Genomic DNA, 18,096 nt, shown 5'->3' on the forward strand with positions numbered 1-18,096 from the left:
ATTCTTTCGTGTTTCTCCTTTTTTTCTTTTTCTATTTCTTTTTTGTTTGTTTGTTTGACTTAGAGTATATTATTTATGTTGTTTGTGAAGTGTAAATTTTAAATATTTTATGTCTCTACAGGGTGATATAATATTTACGAGGGTAATCCCAAAAGTAAGGTCTCCTATGTTTTTATAAGTACATAGCCCTGTTTATTTCTACACTGGTTTACATCAGTTTACAGCTTGAACATTTAGCTATTTTTCGACATAATCACCATTTCTGTCGATGCATTTTTGTGGACGCTCTGGCAGCTTTTGAATGCCCATGTCATACCAGCTCGCCGCCATGCTGTTTAGAAAGTTATGAACCTCTTCTTTCACCTCGTCGTGGGAGCTGAATCGCTGGGACCACAATTAACGCTGACAAGTACTGTGAGACTGAAAAAAGTCAAACGGGCAATTCAGAAACGGAGAAGAGGAATGTTGAGCGTGCACATTCTCCACGACAACGCTCGCCCACACATCGCTCGGCGAACAGTTGCTCTCCTGCAACAGTTACAGTGGAAAATAATCACCCACCTACCCTATAATCCTGAGTTGGCGCCCAGTGACTATCACCTGTTCCCTAGGTTAAAAGAACATTTGGCCCGAAAGCGATTCAGCTCCGACGACGAGGTGAAAGAAGAGGTTTATAACTTTCTGAACAGCATGGCGGCGACCTGGTATGACATGGCCATACAAAAACTGCCACAGCGTCTACAAAAATGACAGAATGGTGATTATGTCGAAAAATAGCTAAATCTTTAAGCTGTAAACTGATGTAAACCATTGTAGAAATAAACAGGTCTATGTACCTATAAAAATAGGAGACCTTACTTTTGGGATTACCCTCGTATGTAAAAGACTTACATGGATGATGGAGAAGGATAAGTGTAGCAATCTGAGATAAGAGACTCTGGTTCGGAAACGACCAAGTCGAAAGTTATAAGCGAAAATCATTCTGATTCCTATGGTGGATAACCTCTTCTATTGCAAGCTCTTTGCTTTCCATACGGACCAAAAAATGAGAAACAGTCCGGTAAACATGGATTCTGGTGCATCACTTACAGTAAGAATCACTTGTTCATGTACTGTGAAACAAATCTCGTCTACTGAACAAACGTTCATAGCTCTTAAGGTATGCATTTTAGATCCCATGTTTATCAGAAAAGTTGTTCTTGTTTTGGTCCATACTACCTCCTCTCAAAATATGGAAGCAAAGAGTTTTCTGTAGAAGATGATCACTCGCAGAGGTATTAGTAAGACTTTTGCTTATAACTCTCGATCCGGTCGTTTCCAGACTAAGGTCACTTGCCTTAAATAGATAGGGTTACTCTCGTCCATCGTCTTTGGAAGTTTGTAACATCGGAATCGCTCTGAATGCTTTGTGATTGCCCAGAGAAGTAAATATCAATGTAAAATAAAAGGAACGTGGAGATGGAGACAGTTAAGGACAGTTGTGACACGTTCCGCATCATTACGAAGTGTCGTATTCGTGATCTATGGAACAAGTACTAATCTAATCTAATCTCTCTAATCTGAGTCGACAGACGAGTTATGACGTTTGTAGAAATGGTTGGTGGCACGACTCACGAAAAGCACGAAAAGTTGCCATAAAAACCATTAAGAAGTAACTGTCGATGTGGAATGTAAAGTGAGCGTAGATATTTAATGGACAACGTAGTAGACTGAAGGTAAAACAGAGAGAGAAGGTAATGGGTGTGTTCGGACACAGGTTGGTGACTTGTCGCGCATAAGAAAAGTTTCCGCAGAAGACGTCGAATATTAATCGTCAGTGTGGAAGATGTTTTATCGTGAGTACAAAACGTTCGAGTTCGAAGAATAACCCTTAAGAGGAACTGCTAAGAAACGTGTCCGTATACTTAATCAAAGAAGAGCTCCATTTGAAAGTTCATTCATACGTGCACTCCTGGAAATTGAAATAAGAACACCGTGAATTCATTGTCCCAGGAAGGGGAAACTTTATTGACACATTCCTGGGGTCAGATACATCACATGATCACACTGACAGAACCACAGGCACATAGACACAGGCAACAGAGCATGCACAATGTCGGCACTAGTACAGTGTATATCCACCTTTCGCAGCAATGCAGGCTGCTATTCTCCCATGGAGACGATCGTAGAGATGCTGGATGTAGTCCTGAGGAAAGGCTTGCCATGCCATTTCCACCTGGCGCCTCAGTTGGACCAGCGTTCGTGCTGGACGTGCAGACCGCGTGAGACGACGCTTCATCCAGTCCCAAACATGCTCAATGGGGGACAGATCCGGAGATCTTGCTGGCCAGGGTAGTTGACTTACACCTTCTAGAGCACGTTGGGTGGCACGGGATACATGCGGACGTGCATTGTCCTGTTGGAACAGCAAGTTCCCTTGCCGGTCTAGGAATGGTAGAACGATGGGTTCGATGACGGTTTGGATGTACCGTGCACTATTCAGTGTCCCCTGGACGAGCACCAGTGGTGTACGGCCAGTGTAGGAGATCGCTCCACACACCATGATGCCGGGTGTTGGCCCTGTGTGCCTCGGTCGTATGCAGTCCTGATTGTGGCGCTCACCTGCACGGCGCCAAACACGCATACGACCATCATTGGCACCAAGGCAGAAGCGACTCTCATCGCTGAAGACGACACGTCTCCATTCGTCCCTCCATTCACGCCTGTCGCGACACCACTGGAGGCGGGCTGCACGATGTTGGGGCGTGAGCGGAAGACGGCCTAACGGTGTGCGGGACCGTAGCCCAGCTTCATGGAGACGGTTGCGAATGGTCCTCGCCGATACCCCAGGAGCAACAGTGTCCCTAATTTGCTGGGAAGTGGCGGTGCGGTCCCCTACGGCACTGCGTAGGATCCTACGGTCTTGGCGTGCATCCGTGCGTCACTGCGGTCCGGTCCCAGGTCGACGGGCACGTGCACCTTCCGCCGACCACTGGCGACAACATCGATGTACTGTGGAGACCTCACGCCCCACGTGTTGAGCAATTCGGCGGTACGTCCACCCGGCCTCCCGCATGCCCACTACACGCCCTCGCTCAAAGTCCGTCAACTGCACATACGGTTCACGTCCACGCTGTCGCGGCATGCTACCAGTGTTAAAGACTGCGATGGAGCTCCGTATGCCACGGCAAACTGGCTGACACTGACGGCGGCGGTGCACAAATGCTGCGCAGCTAGCGCCATTCGACGGCCAACACCGCGGTTCCTGGTGTGTCCGCTGTGCCGTGCGTGTGATCATTGCTTGTACAGCCCTCTCGCAGTGTCCGGAGCAAGTATAATGGGTCTGACACACCGGTGCCAGTGTGTTCTTTTTTCCATTTCCAGGAGTGTATATAGACAGCGTTGTGGAAGGTACAATACCTGCAGTTGGCTAAAATGTGAGGGTTGAATTCAGTGTGACTCAAAATCAATAAACGATCGCCCATTTCATTCCAACTAGAAATGAATATGTGATTTATATGTTAAACTTTTATTTGTGCAAATTTTATATCCAGGTCGACTGAAAATTCTGTCATAAACTGTACTACACATGTTTCCATTTCAGAAACTGATCAGTTACAGCGATCCATTACTCATTTGCCAACCATCAATAATTTTCACAGCAAACTTTAGTGGAATTAAGCATAAGTCGCCTGACTGGTTGCAATGACGTGAAAGCAGTGATTGCGGGGGGAGATTGTCATAGCACTCATCATCGGCTAGAAGATTCTTGCTGTCTTGCATACTTTGCTAGCGTTAACCTTCCTTGGGCTTGATGTAACACATTTGTCTGCATTAATCCCTCACACTCTGGATCCCGTGATGCCGGCGTCCCCATGAACTTGGAGGACACGAAACTGCTATGCATAATGAAACGCTAGGAAGTTGTTAATTCACAATTACTTAGTAATTCATAATGGTCGCAAAAACCAACTTAGAGTGGGTAGGTACGTAGTAGATATGATAGATTATCATTGCAAGATCATGAGTCATCGCATCAAGAGAAAATTAACTGCACTGGTTTCTTCCTTAATTCAACCTCGGTCTTTTCTCCACTGATGTTATCATCCTTCATTATTAAATTTATTTCTTCTCTTACTCTGGAACTTTCAAGATAGATTTTCTTTCAGGGATATGGAACGCTTGTGACATGTCATTTTATCAATAAATTGATGTTTCTGGATTACAGTTTTTCCAATCACTTAGATTGACCCCATAAATTATTAATACACTCCGTCTTCAGGCCACGAGTGGCCTACCGGGACCATCCGACTGCCGTGTCATCCTCAGAGGAGGATGGGGATAGGAGGGGCGTGGGGTCAGTACACCGCTCTCCCGGTCGTTATGATGGTATTCTTGACCGAAGCCGCTGCTATTCGGTCGAGTAGCTCCCAAGTTGCATCACGAGGCTGAGTGCACCATGAAAAATGGCAACAGCGCATGGCGGCTGGATGGTCACCCATCCAAGTGCCGGCCACGCCCAACAGCGTTGCCGGCCGGAGTGGCCGTGCGGTTCTGGGCGCTGCAGTCTGGAGCCAAGCGACCGCTACGGTCGCAGGCTCGAATCCTGCCTCGAACATGGATGTGTGTGATGTCCTTAGGTTAGTTAGGTTTAATTAGTTCTAAGTTCTAGGCGACTGATGACCTCAGAAGTTAAGTCGCATAGTGCTCAGAGCCATTTGAACCATTTGAACCAACAGCGCTTAACTTCGATAGTCTCACGGGAACCGGTGTATCCACTGCGGCAAGGCCGTTGCCATAAATTATTATTGGAAAAACTGTAATCCAGAAACATCAATTTACTGATAAAATGACATGTCACAAGCGTTCCATATCCCTGAAAGAAAATCTATCTTGAAAGTTCCAGAGTAAGAGAAGAAATAAATTTAATAATGAGGGATGAAAATATCAGTGGAGGAAAGACCGGGGTTGAATTAAGGAAGAAACCAGTGCAGTTAATTTTCTCTTGATGCGACGACTCTTGATCTTGCAAATTTAACTGATCAAATGAGTGATCACTTGGATCAAATAGAACAAGAAAATGAAGACTAAAGATCATATCTACCTGCCGAAGCCCTGTTCTCCAGCCTGCAAAGATCACTCTTCATTCAACCCCCACGTAATCTAACTCGAATCTTATGTCTCCCTCCTCTATTGTGAACCAAATGCTACGCTTTGCACAGTATCCTAACCATAGCTGGTTCGGTGGTTACAGTAGCAATCGGCGTGACAAGGTTGCAGAAGTCACCTTGTCTGCCTGTAGCAGATGCAGGTAGGCTGCTACTGTGGTCTGCCTGCGCAAACCATCGATGACGCCGAATTAAATCTGCAGTGATACTCGGTGCAAAATGGCAAATGGTTGACTCTAATCGAGGCACGCTACAGCTTACTTAAACTTTCTAACTTCAAGAAAATGAGCAATTGCTCCTTGGGAGCCAGTTTACTCACCACGTTTTCTCCCTAGGAAGTCCAAACGCAGAGAGTTGCCAATCAAAGTGACCAGGTTCTGCTCTCCGTGGCTTTCCACTTGAGCTCAGAGCGGTGCACTCTTTCTGCCCCCATGGCCAGTCGTTGGACAGATACAATAAGCAGCTCCTAATCAAAGCAATTTACAGTAATGTTTAAATTCCCACCAGCGTTTCCAGCATAGAGGACTCAATATAACTCCGTCTTTCCCATACCAGCATGTGACCCAACGACACTCCTCCATCACTATGCCCCTCCTTCTCAATGCGCGTGCATCAATTTCCTGTGCCACAAAAATTGAGCCAAAAACTAAACACGTGTACACATCAAAAAAGTTTTGCATCACCTCGTTTCCGAGTTTCGGAACCTTTACAGAAAATTGGAATAGAGATCAACATAAACATCATTTCCACCGTTTTTATTGCTCATGAAAACCACACATTGCATGTTATACCACCATACAGCGAGACCTCTTGAGATGGTGGTCTAGCCTGCCACACACACCGATACATGTAATACCCAGTAACACGTCCTCTTGCCGTTGATGCATGCCTTTATTCGTCGTGGCATACTGTCCACAAGTTCATCAAGGCACTGTTGGTCCAGATTGTCCCACACCTCAAGGGCGATTCGGCGTAGATCCGTCAGAGTCGTTGGTGGGTCACGTCATCTATCCCAGGCACGTTCGGTAGGGTTCATGTCTGAAGAACATGCTGGCGATATCGTTATCCTCAAGGAAGTCATTTACAAGATGTGCACGATGGGGGCGCGAATTGTCGTCCATGAAGACGAAGGCCTCGCCAATATGCTGCCGATATGGTTACACTATCGGTCGGAGGATGACATCCACTTATTATACAGCCTTTACCTCGCCTTTCATGACCACCAGCGGCGTACGTCGGCCCCATATAATGCCTCCCCAAAACAGCAGGGAACCTCAACCTTGCTGCACTCGCTGGACAGTGTGTCTAAGGCGTTGATTCTGACCGGGTTGCCTTCAAACACGTCTCCGACGATTGTCTGGTTGAAGGCATATGCAACTCTCATCGGTAAAGAGAACGTGATGCCAATCCTGAGCGGTCCATTCGGCATGTTGTGGGGCTATGTATACCGCGCTGCATGGTGTTGTGGTTGCAAAGACGGACCTCGCCATGGACGTCGAGAGGGAAATTGCGCTTCATGCAACCTATTGTTTACAGTTTCAGTTGTCAGGATTCCTCTGAGCCATAATCCGTAGGTAGCGGTTGTCCACTGCAGTAGTAGCTCTTGGGCGGCCTGAGCGAAGCATGTCATCGACAGACAGTTCCTGTCTTCTGTATCTCCTCCACGTCCGAACAACATCGGTTTGGTTCACTCCGAGACGCCTGGACACTTGCGTTGTTGAGAACCCTCCCTGGCACAAAGTAACAATGCAGACACGATCGAACCGCGGTATTGACCGTGTAGGTACGGTTGAACTAGAGACCACAAGAGCCGTGTACCTCCTTCCTAGTGGAATGACTGGAACTGGTCGGCTGTCGGACCCCCTCCGTCTAATTTGCGCTGCTCTTGCATGGTTTATTACATCTTTGGGTGGCTTTAGTGAACAGTCAAGGGGACTGTGTCTACGATACAATATCCACAGTCAACGTCTGTCTTCAGGAGTTCTGGGAACCGGGGTGATGCAAAACTTTTTTTGATGCGTGTACCTTTAAATGCTTCGCTGATTTCATGAACCGTGAAAAGTTGTTATCAGGTCTATAAGCCCTGCTGTCCGCCTCATGCCTTCCTAGCAAACAGCGTTATCTTGCGTACATTCACAACCCATCCCGCCGCTGAAGGCATAGTTTTATAACGTCCCGTCCCTCTCTGCATTGCCCGTTCCGTGTTCCTAATGAGAGGGTGACTCCCCCGTCTCTGCAGACCACGACTGGAGAGACGTACCCGTAGTTTGTACGTACTGGCTGGCACCCACACTTCCATGAAGACGTCCGGTCTCACTGCTGCCAGTCTGCCTTCAGCCCCTTGCCATGTCCGTGATGAGCGGCCAGACAGGAACTCAGCCATCAATTCCTCTTGCACACCACTAGCAAGTGACCACAGCTTTTGCCAAGAACCTACTGCCAAGAATATCACACGCACTACTGTAATTCTAAATGCAAGAGAAACTGTGGAATGAAATAAAGAAATCATTACATCTGAGCATGATAATCACTCATTGATTGACAAAGAAAAAACTTGAAACTAAAATATAAAGAAATCGCGTAAACTCACATATATCATATATAAACCTAGACTGAAAACCAACACCTCACAGTTCGCCACCGAAAATGCTGACGTTAACAAGAAGCCAAAGACATTATTTAACTGTCATCTGTGCAGTCAAACTGTAGCAAGTATTTATATTTCTAACCAATATACAGCTTAAAGACTTCCTTCTGTTATTTACCAAAATGAGATTACTTCTTTAGAAGCCTTTTTGCAGACGAAGTTACACGATTGTTTCTATTACTTGATGGGTCGATGTGTCGTCTTATTGCTAGTCCCAGCCTGCTTGGAAACAGCGTAGCTCTACGACACCCTGTCCTGTTCTCAGGGCTTGCAAATGAAAAGGAAGGGGGACTGTGCTTTTCCCACCTGTAAGGCTAATGTCGGGAATATGTCATACCCTTCCCAAAACCAAAAGCAAATCAGAATCAAAATCGAAATCAGAAAAAATAGAAAGTAAAATCTCACACTTACAGATAAATGTAGTCAAAACAGAATAACTAAGCTTATGGCTGAAAAGAGCATAAGTTCTTTCGTTAGACCATTCTCTGTCATCATGAAAGAGAATGAGAGACTTAAGAAAAAATGTCAAAAGGTAACAAACTCACAGGTTGTAATTCCACACAACCTTGTTATTGGTGGTGTGAAGTTTGATGGCAGACCGACTGGATTGGTGGAGGCATTTAAAGGTGTAGTTGTTAGAATTAATGACGAAATAGAGGCGAATCAGTTTAGGGCATATATGAAAGAAGACTATGTCTGTATGGGTCTGGTTCGGTGCACTCGGTATAATTTATTAGATCATACTATTCCCCGTAAGTAGCCTGCAGAACTGACATTCCTCACATGTTAAAGATGCGAACATTCGTCTAGACAGGGTAAGAAATGCGTGTGGTTGATGATTACGACAAAAGATTGAGTTGTATTACGCTAATTTACGAACTAAGGGTTCTTTTGTTGATGCCATTGTGTATTTCCTATTGTTTTTCCCGGTGTATTAGATAGAGGTTTCACAATGAGTGAGCCAAAAGTGCAGGTTAAAGACCGATTCAGTCTTTGTTAGTTCAAGTAGCTCAACTGACTCAATTTCCTCATGTTGAGAAATGAGAAGGAGAGACCTGTTTTATTTCGTAAAAAACTTTCTAAAGACAAGATTGCATAGTCATTTCTTTATTTTCAACAACAGGTTGCGACAGATTTTGCTATCATCTTCAGGTCTTAAAAAATTTTTCTTACAAAATGTGTTCACTATGACTTGGAACCTCATACCAAGAGTCGTGTTAGTAGATAAGATGTAGTACTTTATACAAAGGTTTGTCAGAAATGAACTCTTTGCATTCAAAAAACACCTTACGCGCATGGACATGTCCGTATATGTATTGCTCACAGATGATTGTTACGTCATAAAAGTTAAAGCATATTCATATCACAATGTATTCATACAGTGATTACTATGAGGTGACAATCAACTACATGTACGCTACATATACTGACATGACTATGTGCACAAGGTGCTTTTTGATTGCAAAAGTTTTTTTTCTGACAAACCTACGTATAAGGTACTACGTCTTACCCACTAACATGACTACTTGGCGTGAGGTTCCAACTCACAAAGAACATTTGTTGTAATATAAGTTTTTGAAGACCTTAAGATGAGAGCAAAATCTGTCGAATCCGGTTGTTCAAAAATGGTTCAAATGGCTCTCAACACTATGGGACTTACCGTCTGAGGTCATCAGTCTCCTAGACTTAGAACTACTTCAACTTAACTAACATAAGGACATCACACACATCCATGTCCGAGGCAGGATTTGAACCTGCGACCGTAGCAGCAGCGCAGTTCCGGACTGGAGCGCCTAGAACCGCTCTGCCACAACGGCCGGCTAATTCGGTTGTTGAAAATAAAGAAATATTTATGCGATCTCGGGTTTAGAATGATTTTTACCTAGCTCAACTGAGACAGGATAACATTGCCCTGCATAAAATTGTGCTGCCACCATCCTAGTCGATCTTTTTTCAGGTAAGACGGTAAAGAATATTTTGGAGTTTATAGATAACCTGTTGACAGCTACAAACCTGGGATGTTGAACAGATAAGCAGAAGCAGCAAATGACCATTTTACGCTTGGCAGGAGACGTGAAAACTTATGTAATATACCTAAGGAACGCTCAATCATTCGATGAATTAAGGAGAGGCCTGCTACAGCGATATAGAATGTAGTGTAGCTGCAGATATTATTACGAGCAGTTAAGTGGAGTGACAAAGAGTCAGAACGAATCTGACCAAAGTTAGTGAATAAGATACAGAGAATTATTGTTATACTTAACGAAGAGTAACAAAATAAATAGGGTCCTTCTGAAGGAAGAAATGTAGGGGGTGTCTGTCGCATTATCACGCAATTAGTTATAATGCTGCAAAAATGTATGCAGAGGCAGAACGTTGCTTGAGTGGCGTGGCAGACGATAGGAAACATTGATTTTTTTGTCAGACACACTCACATGTCTGTGGCAAGTCTGGACGTCACACGCAAGAGACGGCTAAGCTCTCCACGATAGGCCTATATGTTACGCGGAGTTGGCAAAGATGTGTGATCGCTAGGATGAGCGATGTTAAATTTCCAAGTTAGTGCAAAGTAGTCCTGGGAAAATACGTAAGTTTTGCTCTAGATGAAGGCTACTGCGTAATCTTAGAACTAGCTTCCCTGTATAAGTTGTAAGAGGTCCGAGCAGATGTAATTTCGATGTATTGCTCATGCGCTGCCTGCGATATGCAAGGTATAAGAGAATCGCTGACCAGAGAGCAGTGTTGATTGAGTAGGAACTGTGTAACTGTAGCAGTAAGTTGTTGCTAGTGGCTAGTCTGCGTCTGCTCTGGTCCGGTATAGTGTATCGTGTTGGCTGGGCCGGTCGCGGTGCAGCGATGCCGGAGCCTGAGTATTATTGTATAGGGTAAAAAGCAGCCTCCCGCATATCTAGTAATGTTATCTGAACTCCCATGTAAATGTTTTAAAAATGTCCTAATAATAATCTTTCTCATATAAAGTAATTTTTAACAAGCATTCATTTCAATTTAAAGAATTTACTAATTTCTCCAATCCATGATCATTTCGATTGTTGCAAAAGAAAAATCAGTTGCTTCCTTTCATAAGTGACAAATCTATCGGCCAGCATTGCACAGGGCTGTGCTAAAAAAAATTTATTGTAAGAGCAGATATATATGCGTTATCCGGCGACTTCATTGAGGTAAGAATTTTTCTCTTTTTATTCAGAATGATCTTTCAGGGCCATGACGCAGCACTGCTGACGTCCAAAATTTACCAGGTTAAATTCACAGTCAATTATTGAAAAGTTATAAGTGAGCGAGAATTTAATTGAGAGGTTTAGGAATTTTTCTGTTTTGAGGTTACACTAAAATGGTAACGAAATTTTGTGGGGAGGTAAAAATGGGAAAGAATTTTGTAGGGAGGTTACAAATGTGAAAGAAATGAATTTTGTGGGGAGGTTACAAAGTATCACGCTAAAATAGACCCTGGGCAACATGCTGTGGAACTTGATATAATATCGTTCCATCTGGTGGAAGATGTTGTCAGTGACATACTGCCACCAAGACCGTCTTCCATCAAAGATGAATCGGATAAATTGCGGCAAGGTCATTAAGGATTAGTCCACTTGATAAAGTACTGCGCTCCGCTAACCAGGGCCGGCACGCCCCATTGGGACTCTGACTAGAGCGAGGAGACGCCTTCGACTGTGGTGAGAATTCCGATCAATAAACCTGTTGTCATTCGCTCACTACCTCTGTGACTCCACGACGGTTTTATATTCCTATTGCCCTGTGAAGCATCCTGCGACGTCATCGTAACTTGCTATGAGGTCAGTAAAATCACGAGCTCTCGTGATCCTACTATAATATGTCGGCTAAGGTACAGGAGTTATCGGCTGAAGAGAACGACGTTTCCCTTACCAAACTGATCACCTTCCACATTGTATCTCAGGTACATGCCCAATCCAGCAGTGGTCTATTCAACTGAGGATCGCTCCATACCTACTAAGTTAAAGTGAAAGTGAGAAAAGGAGGCTAGAAGCACAGTCTCTTGTCCAGAAAGCTGATCAGTGGCTGGCGAATTAGGTGTGAGCTGTCAGTGGATTCCTCAATGTGAAAGACGTAGTGACTGTTGTGCAGTGACTTTTTCTTCTTCGTTCCATCTTAATGCTACTATTGACAAGTGTGCCCTACTTACGTGAAAAGATACTTGGAAAGTTACGCAATGAAATATATTGCTAATCCATGAGATAATCTCGAAACAAGTGGAGAAGGATGCATGTAACTGGGGAGTTCTGTTTGTATAAACAAATTCTCAAAAATTAATATGAAATGCAAAGTAAACATCACTGTCATATGAAAACTGTTGATACACAAAAATTTCAGGACCTCATTATGATGGAATGCAGAGGGCAATATGTTAACGGTAAACACGAGCGCTTTCCATCAACAAACATTGCCATGTATGTTTGTGTACGAAAGCATAAAAAAATTAATATAGGGCTCGGGTAGTGCAGCGAATATTGTAAATGGATGGCGTCTTCTGAACGATGTTTTACAAGACTTCCTCTCTGTGACGACGCTTTCACTAATTAAGTTTATCATTAAGATCTCACAAATACCATCCTTTGATAGTACAATTACTCTTTCAGACTTCCCCACCTTTTTTAATTTATTTGCAGTTATATATTTTTAAATTAACCTTTGCATACTGACTTATTTGGTCACCACAATTAATATGCATAAATAACGATTATTTGGTACTGATTCTAACGGGCCACCCACCCTGTCTTAATCCACAGGACTGGGTTGAATGTAATTTTCACAGGGCGCCAGAGGAGGAGAAGATATTCCCCGTATACTCATCAAACGGGACACACTATGATGTCGTTTCATGCAATCCGCAATGTTACATATGGCATTGATAAAACACGCCCGAGGTTTTCGTACTAGTCCTATACATAAAACGAACAGGACCTTTTCGTAGGAAATATAATGCAGTTACATTATTTATTTGATACGTTTTCGCTAAAGGCCGTAGTTTTCGTATTCTTCAAGAAAAACGTACAAAAGTGATCTTCGAACAGCTCCACTCCCACACTCAGCCCCTAGCCATGTTGTTCTACATCTACATCTACATTTATACTCCGCAAGCCACCCAACGGTGTGTGGCGGAGGGCACTTTACGTGCCACTGTCATTATCTCCCTTTCCTGTTCCAGTCGCGTATGGTTCGCGGGAAGAACGACTGTCTGAAAGCCTCTGTGCGCGCTCTAATCTCTCTAATTTTACATTCGTGATCTCCTCGGGAGGTATAAGTAGGGGGAAGCAATATATTCGATACCTCATCCAGAAACGCACCCTCTCGAAACCTGGCGAGCAAGCTACACCGCGATGCAGAGCGCCTCTTTTGCAGAGTCTGCCACTTGAGTTTGTTAAACATCTCCGTAACGCTATCACGGTTACCAAATAACCCTGTGACGAAACGCGCCGCTCTTCTTTGGATCTTCTCTATCTCCTCCGTCAACCCGATCTGGTACGGATCCCACACTGATGAGCAATACTCAAGTATAGGTCGAACGAGTGTTTTGTAAGCCACCTCCTTTGTTGATGGACTACATTTTCTAAGGACTCTCCCAATGAATCTCAACCTGGTACCCGCCTTACCAACAATTAATTTTATATGATCATTCCACTTCAAATCGTTCCGCACGCATACTCCCAGATATTTTACAGAAGTAACTGCTACCAGTGTTTGTTCCGCTATCATATAATCATACATTCATGACACTCCATCATGTTACTATACAAACATTTGAGACTGCACGAATTCTTCCCCACATTTGACCTCTTTTGGTCTTCATTGACATTATTATTACGCCACCGGCATAATCGAGCTCTTATAAATTGTAAAATTGACGTTCGTGCAAATTTTACCTGACGATTTTGTGAATTTTAACAGCATAAAAGAAACAATTGCATCGTTGTATTCGACAGACCTTCTGACTATGAAACTGTGCTTGCAAGAGTTAAGTTTGGATCGAATTGTCAACGTAGTTACTTTTAGCGTAAGATTTAGAAACGTCGTTTTTCTTCTATTACCGTCACGGGCATGGTAAAATTAATAATGATAACGCTATAGCCGACTATGCTGGTGGTGTAATAGCCAAATCAATAAAGAGCCGCGCGGAGTGGCCGCGCGGTTTGAGGTGTCATGTCATGGACCGACCGGCGTCTCCCGCCGGAGGTTCGAGTCCTCCCTCGGGCATGAGTGTGTGTGTTGTTATAAGCAAAAGCTAGTTTAAGTGGTGTGTAAGTCTAGGGACCGATGACATAAGCAGTTTGGTCCCTTAGGAATTCACATACATTTGAACATTTTTGAATAGAGACCAAGAAAGGTCGAACATCGCGTAGTCGGAAATTTTTATACGGTGGTAGGAGGGAGTGCCACCCACAACATACCAGAAATCCTGACTGCTGAGGGATGAGTGCTGGCGTGGAGGTCCGTTTTAAGGTCATCTTTGTACGTTAAGTTCCTCCAAAAAGGTCCTGTTCTTTTTTCTGTAAAACTAACAGTTCGCAAGTACCGAGCGAGATAATATGAAAACCTCTCGTGTGAGTTTTGAAGCGCAGGTATAACACTGGGGACTGCATTAAACTACACCAGTAGAGGTAGCTGAGTCAGCCTGCATCAGTGTTTCTCAAACTTCGTTTGTGACGAATTATTTACTCCTGCTCTCGAAGAGAAAGGTATGAATTTTCTAAAGAGCAACTGCAATCAGTTTTAGACAACCTTTTATGGAAACAAAATCAACGATGTGGTACCGTCGTAATATTTCTGAACCTGGTACAGATAATCCTTTAATTTCTAATGGGTGAAAGTACCGCACACACGTACATTAATGTAACAAACTACCTCCTTGCAGTTTTCGATACTTATGTGTCTTTTTACAGTTAATAAAAATGAAATAAGTGTATTCTTTGCAAGCAGATCACGAAGTGCTCGAGATACTACAAATGTTAATTTTAAACACTAATTATCGTTTTTCTTCTGCCTCCGCAATTATAATTCACCAGCCACCTTCCAGTACGTGGCGGAGAATTCAACTGACACCTCTATCATTTTCATCGTCTCGTATTTCATTGTTGGATGTGATGTAGGAACAACAACAATTTTCTCTTATTTTCTTGTCCAAGTCATTACGCGATATGTACTTGGGAAGGAGTAAAATGCTGTCTTACTCTTTTTGGGTCGTACGCTCGTGGAGCAGAAAAACCTTCAGTGGTGCACAAAGCCTCTCTTGCAGCGGAACTGTACGAACACTTCCGTAACGCGGCAGAGATTCCTACTTGAGCCAGTGACGAAACGTGTCGCCCTTTCTTGGATATGTACCTGTGGCCCAGACTGACGAACAGTACGCAACGTCTGCCTAAGGATGTGTGAAGAAAGCAGACTGCAGTCATACGAGCAGAAGGAATTGATAGGGAGCCAGTAATTGAGAAGGCAGTGAGACATGTGCCGTGGCGCGCGCAGCCAAACAAACGCAACGGTCGGCTACGGCGGCAGAGTTAAGCGGCGCCTGCAACTTATAGTGCCGGCGCGTTCCGCCACACGGCGCCAGAGGCGTTCCCGCCCAACATTCAGTCAGCCGCTAACTACGCACGCTCACGAACCTTTATCCGGCGTGGATGGTCACACTATGCTATCACCATCCACCAGTCAGGGATTGCCAACGGCCGCCCAATCATCACTCCGGAATCAGCGGAGGAAGACTGGAGCCGACGTGTTAAATATGGGGAATGTTACTCAACACAACTAATGGGGCAAAGTCCTTATGCAGTTAAGATAAATTACATGATTAAATTAGTGAAGTAAGCTACTTAGGTAATAATTGCGAGATCACAAAGGCGAGAGATAGAAAGGGTTTCTGGTGGGGAAAACAGTACCTCACGAGAAGTCAATGGAAGGGTTAGGACGAATTCAGTGGCCAGGTAAAAGCTTCATAACCCCTCCACACAGACAGTACAGACAGTGAAAGATAACTGAAGTATAACAAAGTAATATAGCAAATAGACGATATGAAGCCTTAGACGGAATGCCGTGTGAGGTACTGGGGCGATCTAAGAGGAAAGGGGAACAAAATGCTAGGAATGGGGGTAAGAAGCAGACAGCTTGTGAGAAGCGGTCTCTGGTAGAGGCAGTCAGAGTGTTAGGTTGAAGTTTCTGGGCTGCAAGGCTCTGTTGATCTTATATTCCGACGTGGGTCTCAGTTGGTAGACCGAAGAACGACAGATAGTCATCCTCTCTTGTGCAATGACTTTAACAAGGAGGCACATCAGCTGGGAAGATAAATTTGTGCTAAGATTCGGAATGAAATTTAGTGTTAATTATTCCTTCCGAATGCGTATTCACCTTCTCCTCCTCACATCTCCTACACCTACAACAGCGAATTTACGTCAGACAAACAAGTCTCCCTCTCAGTTCGGTGAACAGACTGAATTGCCTGTAGCACGAACCACTGTCATCAATCCCAGACAAAACCCACGCACGATACGGAACAGAGCTTACGTAACCAAGGGGGATGAAATGTTTGCTATTTCAAGAGGCACCATATCGAAGAGTTACGCCGCATACAGGGAAAGTGGATAAACATCGTGTGCTGGATGGCTGATCAAGTACACCTCATGGTACAATGTTTGTTCCCCAGGGGTGATGCTGCATTCCAAGAAGACAGGGCCGCTGTCGACAGAAAATGCGTCGTCCATGCCTGTTTCTGCAAGCACGAGCACGAGAATGAGTTGTTGTCTCTGCTCTGGGTCAAAAAATGGTTCAAATGGCTCTGAGCACAATGGGACTTAACAGCTGAGGTCACCAGTCCCCTAGAACTTAGAACTACTTAAAACTAACTAACTTAAGGACGTCACACACGTCCATGCCCGAGGCAGAATTCGAACATGCGACCGTAGCAGTCGCGCTGTTCCAGAATGAAGAGCCTAGAACCGCTCGGCCACCGCCGCCGGCCCTCTGCCCTTGCCACCGGTCACCAGATTATATTTTTACTGAGCCTGCATGGTCTACTTGGCAGAGAAAGCTTGGTATCTCGTATCGATACCACTTCGTGGCATATCAAGATTGGTAATGGAATGGCAAGTTTCTGCCTGATGCTGACAGTGGTGGCACGGGATGTGGGGACCTAGTGCTGCATGCCTGCTGAGCCACAAATCCAGTGGCTCTGTACTATGAGCGTCCTCTACCGCAGCATTCTATGACAGCTGGCGTCAGCCCACTTGCGCTTGGAACCTCATCGCGTTGACACCACCTTCTGTGCTAGTACAGTGAGTCTTTTCTTATTGACGTTCTGATAACTGGACTCTGTTTCTTGCTGCTTATTTGTAGTGTTTCTTCATATGTGTGGAGTAATAAAAGCACTCCGTCTTCAGGCCACAAGTGGCCCATCGGGACCATCCGACCGCCGTGTCATCCTCAGGTGAGGATGCGGATAGGAGGGGCGTGTGGTCAGCACACCGCTCTCCCGGTCGTTATGGTGGTTTTCGTTGACCGGAGCCGCTACTATTCGGTCGAGTAGCTCCTCAATTGGCATCACGAGGCCGAGAGCACCCCGAAAAATGGCAACAGCTCATGGTGGCCCGGATAGTCACCCATCCAAGTGCCGACCACGCCCGACAGCGCTTAACTTCGGTCATCTGATGGGAACGGGTGTTTCCACTGCGGCAAGGCCGTTGCCTGTGGAGTAATACCACCAAGTAAATCTTCTGTTTAGTATGTTAACTTGCTCGATAATCATTTCTGCTGCTGTCTAGCTTTCTTGCGACGACAGTTGCCGCATCACTTTGTAGCCCACCTCTCCTCACTGTTGTGTATGAAGTCTACAAAATCACATTCAACAACCCTGCGAAAAGTACTAGAACCTACATGTGGCAGTCATCTTGTTTCCTTCTTCTTGTTCTGTAGTCTTTGACTGGTTTTTGCTGTTCTTGCTTCCCCAGGTTTTGCCTTGCTTATGCTCTATACGTTCTATTTTTCGCAGTTGCTGCTTTTGCACTCCTTTTCGCTTTCAGTGTGCTGTTTTTGCTTTCTGTGTACTTTTCACTGTTTGCCTTTTTCATTGCTTCATAGATTGTTGCTACTTCACCATATGTGCTTTCTGCGCTGCCTGCAGTTGATCTAACTGCAATTACTCTGTTCCAGAGTCAACAAATGGTGCAATTACTTGAAGTGATGAATCGCAGATGACTTCGCACAAGACACCAGACAGTGCGGCAGCGCCACTGCGTGTACAACCTGCACTGCCTGCATATGTGC

At 44.7% G+C, this 18,096-nt stretch overlaps 1 pseudogene; it reads right to left on the reverse strand.

The window, feature by feature from the left end:
* Positions 1-17,400: 17,400 nt before the first annotated feature.
* Positions 17,401-17,518, reverse strand: LOC126096011 (5S ribosomal RNA; annotated as a pseudogene).
* Positions 17,519-18,096: the final 578 nt, after the last annotated feature.

The sequence above is a fragment of the Schistocerca cancellata genome, chromosome 8, assembly GCF_023864275.1.
Source record: "Schistocerca cancellata isolate TAMUIC-IGC-003103 chromosome 8, iqSchCanc2.1, whole genome shotgun sequence".
In the NCBI taxonomy this organism is placed as follows: domain Eukaryota; kingdom Metazoa; phylum Arthropoda; class Insecta; order Orthoptera; family Acrididae; genus Schistocerca; species Schistocerca cancellata.